The following is a 9,672-nucleotide window of genomic DNA, read 5'->3' on the forward strand; positions in this document are numbered from 1 at the left end:
TATTGTTTGCAGCCTATGTCGAGCCTCTCTTTATGGCGATCATAAATAATGACCGTATGAGTGGTTTTATGCTCGTCAGCGTATGTAAAAATACTAGCGTACGCAGATGACATTGCGGTGTTTTGTTTGAATAGAGAAAGTGTTCAAGCAGCTACCACTGTTGTGGAAAAATTCGGTCAACAGACATGCTCCAAAGTGAACTGGAAAAAGAGTGCCGGGTTTTGGCATGGCGACTGGGATGTCACACCTCAGCACTTTTCTCATTTGCAATGGTCGAACTTGCCGAATCAGTATCTGGGCGTGCCACTCGATTCATACTGTGATCCCACCCACTACTGGGGCCGCGATGCGGAGAGGGCGAGAGAGAAGGCAAATGGGTGGCAAGGCAGGCCACTTTCAATGTTTTCGCGTGCTTATTTGTGTAATGTGTTCCTTGTTGCCAAGATATGGTATGTTATGAATGTGCTTTCCACTGCTCGGGTTACCATCCGGAAAACCAATGGCGTCTTTCCAGTTTTCATGTGGTCATCAACGTGGGAAAAATGTCGCAGAACAAATTTGTTCCAGTCAAGGCTGGTGGGTTGGGGTTTGTGCATTTATTTTTGCGACAGATTGTTTCACGCTATATTTTTCTTCGCGACCAGGGAGACGCCTTCTTGCGGACAGGAATCCAGGCACGACTGCGAAACATGCTCCCTCAGTTTCTGGTCTCCTCCAGTAAGAATATGGGTGGCGCAGTAACAGGTTACATGCTCGAAGTCGTCCTGTCGTACAGAATGTTGCACGCGCGTTTTTCAATGGAATACTTGAGAAATGTGTGTAGACGGTAACTCTGTAAGTACCTTGCGGATGTGATGATTCCATTGCCAATGTACCGTTTACCGCACCGTGGAGGCCCTGGACAAGATGTCCTAAAGCGTGTGAAAAGGATGCCAGTCAGACCCTCAGTTAAAGCTTTCCTCTTTAAGTTACATTCCAACACACAAGCAGTTAAAACTTGGTTGCACGAAAAAGGTATTTTTTGTTCCTTGGACAAAAAACTGCTTTCTTTGCAAGAAGCCTGAAACAACAGAGCACCTCTTTCTGGACTGTTGGGACCCAATCTTTCACTGCGACGTCCTCCAGAGAACACTGAAAAAAGAACTTCCTTTAGACCCATATGGGATACGGTTTTCACCACTTGAGAGTGAGGGCATTCCTTTGAATTTAATCATGCTACTGGGCCTCCACAGCCTGTGGAAAACAAGGATGGAAGTTCGACATGCAGATCTGAATACACGTCCTGAGCGCGAGAAATTCATTGAAAGTGTGGTGCTCCTTAGAGAATTATACGGGGCACTACCCGATCCACCTGAGTGGATTGCCTCACTAGACGAACTTGTGTGTTTAAAGAGATTTTAAACCTTTCGTGATGGCCAAGGTGTCGCTGTCGCGGTTTTAACATTTATGTGAAAATTGTTTTGTTTCTATGTCAAGATAGGCTATAAAGAAAAAAACGAAATAGCTCAGTTGGGAGAGCGTTAGACTCAAGATCTAAAGGTGCCTGGTACGATCCCGGGATTCAGCAGCGCTTTTTTTGTTTCTCTCGAACAATGCGCATAGTAGGCGAGCAGCAGCCTACGCCCCCCATCCACGTGCCGAAATAGCTCATTCTACCTCCGGCTACCGTTCGGTGCGGACGCAGGATCATGAGCTCCGGCGGAGCGGCGATAGCTGCCCTTGCTGGCCGTGGAAACAGGTTTGCTGCCGACGCGGATACCGGGTACCGGATTGTTTCACCTACTCTGCCAACAGGACGCGTTCTTCTTAACACAGTGTTTCAGCGCGGTGACGTGCGAGCGAGGCCTTACAGGGTGGAATATTTTCGTGAAGCCCTCGCCAACGCTGGTGCGCTCGCCGACGTCGTGGCGTTTGGGGCGTATCAGATTAATCATGTGTGGGCGGGGACGCTCAGCAGTGCTGAAGACAAGAAAAGACTTACTGCCTTCAAGGAGCTACAAGTGAAAGGACGCCGGTGCATCATTTTCGACACAGAAGATCAGCAGATAAAGCTCCGCTTACATTGGATGCTGCAGCGTGTGGCTGACCACGACATCCGAACTGCTTTCGCGGTGTTTGGAAACGTGACGGAGGTGACGCGGGAGCGTTGGCGCGACCAAAGGATGAAGGAGAAAGGCTCAACCACCAGGACCGTGCTACTCAGGTTGAAACCAGGAATGAAGGTGGATGAATTGTCGCATCCGGGGCGAGTAGCCGGTGAGCTGGCCCTCGTGGTTGTGCCCGGGCGACCGATGCAGTGCCTGCGTTGCCACGGCACGGGTCACGTTCGCCGCGACTTCAAGGTGCCCATGTGTTCCCAGTTCGGGCTCTATGGACACGCGGACGCGGACTTCCGTACCTACGCGTCGGCTACCGGGCTCGGAAAGGCGAACGACACCGCGGAACTCATGGACGTCGCCGAGGCGGAGGAAGCACCGACTTGTACGGACGAGGCGGGCAAGTCGGCTTCAACGCTTGCCACGTCTGTGAGTTCCTGCGATAACACGAAGGCGGCCGACGAACCACCGAGCCAAACGCCGACGGCAGACTCCCTCGGCTTCGCTAACGAGACGTCAGGGAACGGGGTGTGTCCACCAGAGCCTGAGGTCGTTGAGGCAAAAGAGCCGAACGAGGACAACCACGAGAAGTGCGGCGCCCGCACAACTAGCGTCACGCCCCCGTCACCACCCCGGCGAAGCGTCCCCACCACCAGACCAGCCCCGAAGGGGACAAAGTGGTAGCGCCCGGCGGCCGAAGTTCCGGTCGCGCCAAACTTTTCGGATGACAAGCGGGCAGGCCGCAAGGTACTCATCGATCAGGCCGACGTTCTTCCGCCAGATGATACCGGCGGCAACAGTGGCGTCTAGCCGCGCGTTTGACGTGGGAGGTAAGCACCATGCGTTTTGGGTCCTACCTTTTGCGTAGAAATGGCTCCCGCCTCCACCTTAAAGTTGCTACGCTAAATGTCAGAGGCCTGGCGATCAGGAAAAAAGCAAGGTCAGGTGTATAGACTTATTACGGAGCGCGGGATAGATGTATTGGCTGCGAAGGAGACGTTAGTGGACGGCAACGAAGGAACCGACAGCATGGTGCGACGCTTCACAATCAGATTTTTCGTGGTCGTCAGTCATGCAGTCGGGACATCAGCTGGTTGCGCGCTCTTTGTAAAGAAGATGCCGGGGCTAGAGGTGCAAGCTTATTTTTCGCGTGTGTCTGGCTGGTGTATTGTCCTTGATTTTTTACTGAACAGAATTGAGTGGCGCATTGTTGTCGTGTATGCGCCGAATGTGGTTGAGAGAAGAGTTGCGTTTTTCCGAAGCCTCCAAAAGCGCGTTTGCACGGCGAGGCAGCTAATTATCTTATGCGACTTCAATTATGTCCTTAATGCGCGCGATAATTGAAGCATACGGGGGTTTCGAGACAGGAGCACTGAGGTTTTGATGAGAATGATTGAGAACGGAAACCTCGACGAAGTGACTGAATGGCTTGAGGGTGCGCGGGCAGTGAAGTTCACTCATTTTCAGTTCTCAAGTCATGCACGGCTGGACCATATTTATGCATCAGTTGACCTTTCTCCTGAATGCAGCCATTATGAAGTTGTGGGAGTGCCATTCTCAGACCACTGATTAGTTGAGTGCTGCCTGGGAAATGTGAAGCGAAGCAAGGCAATTTCTTGGGTAATGTGGAAGCTAAACAACAGGCTTCTTCGCGACGATGTCTACTACCGAGCAGTAAAGGATGAAATAGGAAAAATAAACCCGTGCAAGACCCTGAAGATATGGCAACAGTGGGAGTTAAGCAAAGAATCTTTAAAAATCGAAGCAATAGAAAGGGCCACTTCTATCCGGTATAAGGAAAAACAAGACGAAGCTGAGTTAAGGGCACTACTGTGCAAGCGTTGCTGAAGCAGGAATGCAAAGCGCCTGAGAAATGGATAGAAGATGTCAGGAAAACCAAACCAAAGATGAAGCTTATGGAAGAACGGCGTTATCGCAGGGCACTGGTGAGGGCGAGGGCGGAAGACACAGCTGCAGGCGAAGTGCCATCTAAACGTGCTCTCGGTTTAGACAAGCCCACGCGGAAAGGAATCACATTGATAAAATAGAATAGGGGGGGGGGGGGGGGTATGTTATCGGCCGACACTGACCACATCGAAGCAGCCTTTAAAGAATTCTACGAGAAGCTTTTTTCATAGCATCCGGTAGAAGCAATCGCATTTAAGCATCAGTTTCTTGATGCAATGCCACGGCTGGACGAAGAAAGGAAAAAAAGAATGGAACTAGCAATTACTAAAAGTGAAATAGAGCACGCGACAGATGAATTAAACCTCAGAAAATCACCAGGAGCAGATGGATTCAGTGCGGCATTTTATAAAAAAGTTAAGCAAGAAATTGCCTCGGCGCTGTGTGAAACGTTTAATGAACCAATAGAATAAACTTTTTGCCTCCGTCTTTTGGGACTTGCCATACAGTGCTCATACCTAAAACTGCTGATATAGAGAAATTAAAATCAGTTACCGCATATCGACCGGTAGCACCTACTAATGTGGACTACAACATTTTTGTGAAAGTATTGGCGCGAAGACTGCAGACAGTGATATCGGATATTGTTGGACCCCACTAGACATGTGGAATAAAAGGACGCTCGATATTTTCCAACATTCACGAAGCGCGCGGTGTACTTGCAAGCTGCGATGACATTCATGGGCGAGTGGCCATGCTTCGAATTGATCTCGAAAATGCTTTTTTGATTGTGCTTCTTATGGAACCTTGTTTTCAGTTTTAGACCATGTTTACGTCGGTTCAGTTTTCCGTGAGGGTGTAGCCCTAGCGTATCGAAACTGCACGACAAGATTGAGCGTTAACAAGTGTCTGGAGGCCCCCATTATAGCCTTTAGCGTTCGGTGCGTCAGGGCTGCCCCCTCAGCCCTCTCTTATTTTGTATTTACATCGAAACATTATGTATGAAAATAATAGAAAACGATAGTATTGATGACTTTCGGTTACAAGCAGCAGACGTTAAGCTGTTGGCTTATGCTGATGACAATTCTGTATTCACAGTTGATCAGGGGAGCATAAGCGTAGCTGTCGGGTTTGTACTGGTCCAAATGTCTTGCACTTTGGCATGAAAGGTGGCCATCCCACCCGGACCATTTCGCCAACGTACCCTGGGCGACGACCCCGGGCAAGTATTTGGGCGTTCCGCTCGATACTTATCGCGAAAGCGAGGAGTATTGGAAACAGCAAACGAAAGAAGCACGTGACAGAGCTGAAAAATGAAAAGGCACCAATCTCTCAATTTTCGACAGAGCTACAGTCTGCAACTTTTTTTTTTATTAGCAAGCTCTGGTATGTCATGCAGGTTTTGCATTGCTCTCGGGTGAACATACAAAAGCTACTCCGGATTTTTGCCGTCTTTATATGGTCTTCAAAATGGGAACGTTGCAGCCGAACGAACCTGTTCCGGCGATAATAGAAGGGAGGCTGGGGCTACGCCACATCTTTTTAAGGCAGCTGGTGAACCTATTTTTGTTTTTTCGCGACGTCACAGACCCGTTCTTGCGCACCGTGTGCCAGGTGAGGCTGCGGCGATTGCTGCCGGAGTATGTTGTATCCACCGAAGAACTCTCGGGTCGAATTTTTGGTTACTAGAAAGAGATTGTAGCAAGTGTCAGGTTTCTTTCTGCAAGTTTCTCCAGCGATTATTTGTAAAAAGCTAAAAGAAAAAACTTTTACCATGATCTTTGTGAAAATGTTTTCCCAGAGCTCATGTACCGGGCCTTGTACCATGGGGGCCTGGGAGGTGATGTTTTAAAAAGGGTGAAGAAAATGAAGGTGCCACCAGGAGTAAACACCTTTTTTAGGTTACACAACGGTACGCTACCAGTTAAAAAGTCTTTAGAGGGAAGTATTTCTTTTTACAGTGGGGATCGAACTGCTTAACTTGTAAACAGCCTAAAACAATAGTCCATGTTTTTTTGTATTTCTGGGAAGGGGTTTATTTTTGGGATGTGTTACAAAGGACAATAAAGAAAGAGCTATCGCTTGACGCGCAGGGAATTCGTTATTTAAGCACTGCCAATGAGGATTGGGTACCATTTGATCTCATAATGCTCTTGGGCCTCCACTGTATATGGCGCTCCAGAATGACAGGCTATTATTGTGGCAAAGACGTACGACTTGCCCGAATATATTTTCGGGAAAGAATGGACTGCTTTCTTGCCATCCAGAAAGCCGCTGCGGAGCCTCCCGAGTGGCTCTCGAGACTAGAGCCGCTCTGTATGTTTCGTGAATTTTACTATGACGAAGCCAGACTGATGCTGGCTGACCCCAACAGTGCCGTATGTACATAGCGTTTTGTGGGTTTTTGTTGAGTGTTTTTTGTTAAATGTTATGGGCCAAAGAGGGGCAATTGTCTAAAGGTCTCTGGTTCAATCCCGGATTTCGGCAACGCTTTTTTCTTCCGCTCTAACAATGCGTATAGTACGCAAACTGCAGCATACACCTCCTCTCACGTCCAGTCCACTAAACTGTTGATCGTTCTGAGAAAGACGTCAACTTCAACAAGTCCTTTGCTATTTTTAAAAGTTATTGCTGAAGCATCTTGGTTAACTCCGGAATTTCAAACACGGCTCAATGACTTGGTTTAACGGTTGAATAACCATATTCTAGACTTTTTCGGGGTGTGTACATAAAAATTGTGTTGCCACTGTACATTTATTGCGTTTTACATTGTTCCAAAACCACATTATTTTGAGATTTTGTTTTTTTCTTCCCTTTTGTGGTGTATATGGTTCTGACGTTTTATTGCGGGTTTTGCATTTGATGCATACTGTTGCCTTTGCTTTTTGTGCCGACTTACGAGCGTAACGAAAAGTCTTGTTTTGTACTGCATGATTGAATTGTTTCGGGCTGATGTACAGGGTGGTATATTGTTTTTTTTTCTAACTTTTGAAAACTTGTATTTTTTTATCGCAATCGTTGTACTGACCCAAGCGTACCTGCGAGATTTGATGATCGATGCAACCGCATGTACAAGGGCCAAGGCCTCGTCAGGCTCTTAGCCTTTAGCCTTGGCTTCCTCTTAGGCACTATCTAAGAAAAAATAAACGAATAAAATAGCTCAGTTGATTTGACCTGCGGGCTCCGGGATGTGACGGACGTGTAATGACTGGCTCCGTCCGAGCTGCTACAGCGGCCATGTCTGGCCGCGGAAACGGGGATTCCGCATCTAACAACAATTACCAGGTGGTACTTCCTAGTCCGCCACCAGGGAGTTTTGTTTTGAATACTGCTTTCTGAACGGGGACATCAGTGTGCGCTCTTACAGAGTAGAATATTTTCTAGATGCGCTCGCTCCGCTGTCGCTCCTGCCGGAAGTTATCGCCCTAGGTGCTTATCGCATGAGCCATGTGTGGGCGGTAACCTTTAAGGACGCAGAGGCTGCGAAGTAGATTGTAAACATCGGCGAGCTCTAAGTGAAGGGTGCCCGATGCCTTGTGATCGACCCCGCCAACCGTGATGTCCGAGTGAAGCTGCACTGGCTGCTACACAGCGTACCGGACGAAGACGTGCGGCTTGCCTTCGCGCCGTTTGGGAAGGTGACCGACGTGTCAAGAGGGCGATGCCGCGCACAACGCGTGTCTGACAAGGGTTCAAGTACGAGGCTGGCGACCGTTAAGTTAAACGCCAGCGTGAAGCTGGACGACCTGCCCCACTAGATGGGCGTATCCGTTGAGCTGGCGCTTGTGGTAGTGTCAGGCAGGCCTCCCCTTTGCCTGCTCTGCAGCGGCAATGGGCATATTCGGCGAGATAGTAAGATTCCACGGTGCGGAGCTTGCCGTCGCTTCGGCCATGAGGAGGGCCAGTGTGGTTGGACGTACGCCAGCGTCGCAGGGCCCGTGAGCAATGAAGACACGTCTTTAATTCTCATTGATGAGGCAGATGCAGAGGATGCATCGAAATATGCGAGTGTTCCAGTAGCGCAGGCATCTACTTCTAGTGTTCCTCAAGCCGAACAGTTAGTGGCATTTCCCAGTAATGGAGGAACGCTTGGACAGCCGGCGGGACCTACAGGACAAGCGGACGTTGCGCCATGAAATGAGGCTGATGCTCGAGACGAATCTACAGTGAGTGCCACCCATCCTGGTGCTGAGCCCATGGACGTTCCCCCGACAGCAACAAGCCTTGTCGCCGGAAAGCGTGCGCGTGATGACGGCGCAAGCATTGTGGCACAGCAGTACCTCATAGATGATGATGAGCCTCCTACTAAAACACCAGGTATGAGGCCAGCACCCTTTAATCCGCGGCCGATCATTACGGTCGACTCACGGCAGTCGGGAAAACCGCCTGCGTAGTTTTGTCCTCTTGAGCCCGCTTTAGTGAGTGGGGGGTCGTGGTGCTTGGGGTGAAAGTAGACACTATTGGATATTGTCCTTGTTGTTTCCACATGGCCATTAATCTTCCAGAAGCAGTTCCTGTAGCGACATTAAACGTACGAGGCCTCGGAGCAAGAAGGCGACGGTGTGAGCTTAGTCACCTCTTCTTAGAAAATTAACTACACTTATCAGCTATTCAAGAAACCGAAATTGAAAGTCAAGAAGCGACAGATTGTGTGATGTCTGCTTTCCGTCTGCATTTTGATGTCTGCGTGTGCCACTCTGAAGGCGCCTCAGGCGGCTGTGCCCTTTTCATACGCAATAGTGTCGGAATAACGGGGCAGACACTTTTTTCTTGTCAAAGTGGCCGCCTCCTGGCTGTAGACTTTCTGCATCTTGGTGTAAACTTCCGAGTTTTGTGTGCATACGCTCCGAATGTAAAGTCAGAGTGAAAACAGTTGGGTGAACGTTTTCAGATGTACGTAGATTGTGAAAAAGTGCTAGTGTTGTTAGGTGATTTCAACTTTGTCATGCGGTAGATCGTGTAAAACCTTTGCTAGTGCGCGACAAATGTGCGGATGTCTTGAACGCACTAGTTCACGTTTACAATATAAAGGATATTGGTTTCTTTTTGCCTGCAATCAGCGCCTTGGGAACTCCTGTGGCAAAACGAACTGATAAAACTGCGATTTCTTCAAGATGTGCGGAGTGTTTAAGTTGCATTTTGTCGCACTCTAGGCCGTGTCGACTTCCTTGGGATCGCAAATGCACCGCGAAGCGTTGGTAGAACGCATTAGTCGATTTCCACTCCATCCATACACTGCAGGCATGCGGTAGCGCATGCCAGGCCAGTCGGCAGGTCAGTGACACAACTGCTTTGGCACAATGCGTGCCAATATATGCAGAACGTCGTCATGTGTTAATGCAAGTGCAGGAGGAATCACCCATTAGCTTAATGAGTAGTTGACACGCACGCGTACCTTTGGTGCCGAGCCGGAGAAGAATCTTCCACTCGAATCTCGGCCGCCAACAGCACGTTGGGTGTTCATGGCAGCCAAGGTCACGAAGTCGTAACCTGCTGCCAGACCACACACGTGAGTGACGGGTGACGCCGACTGCCCGTCGCAAGGAGTCACCGCTGTCGGAGCCCACCTGCTGCGCGTTGATATCATGCGTCAGAGGCATCTCCCTTCCATTCCATGCATTGAATGAGCCCGGTGCTTGCCCATTGCTGACGCAAGGCAGTCTAGCAAAGG

Source organism: Amblyomma americanum, chromosome 10 (assembly GCF_052857255.1).
Source record: "Amblyomma americanum isolate KBUSLIRL-KWMA chromosome 10, ASM5285725v1, whole genome shotgun sequence".
In the NCBI taxonomy this organism is placed as follows: domain Eukaryota; kingdom Metazoa; phylum Arthropoda; class Arachnida; order Ixodida; family Ixodidae; genus Amblyomma; species Amblyomma americanum.